This window comes from Antrostomus carolinensis, unplaced genomic scaffold, assembly GCF_000700745.2.
Source record: "Antrostomus carolinensis isolate BGI_N321 unplaced genomic scaffold, ASM70074v2 scaffold28978, whole genome shotgun sequence".
Taxonomy (NCBI): Eukaryota; Metazoa; Chordata; class Aves; order Caprimulgiformes; family Caprimulgidae; genus Antrostomus; species Antrostomus carolinensis.
The window spans coordinates 8,625-9,003 of NW_010335442.1; positions in this window are offsets into that span (position 1 = coordinate 8,625).

A 379-nucleotide genomic window follows, 5' to 3' on the forward strand; every position below is an offset into this window, starting at 1 on the left:
CACGTCTAAAGGCATTGAGGGGCTGCAGGCAGCCAGGCGAGGCTCAGCTGTGGACAGGGGCTCCTCTGGCTCAGCAGGAGCACGTGGGAGATGAGGTTTGGTCCCCAAAACCACATTGGAGGTGCAGGGGAAAAGAAAAGGGAGCTGGGCTGGGGAAATGAGCCCTGGTAGCCTTAGGATGTGACCAGTCCCTGTGGGAGGGGGGGTCTGGGGGTTCCTGGGGCCATGAGGTAGGTGCTCAGCAGCCATCTCTGTGCCCAGGGCAGGGGGAAGCAGGTGCCTCAGCCTCCCCCTGGGACCAGGAACCTTCTCTGCTCCCCAGGTGCAGCAGGGAAGGGGATGTTTCCTCAGCAGTTTGGGCTCAGCAGGACTCTGGTGT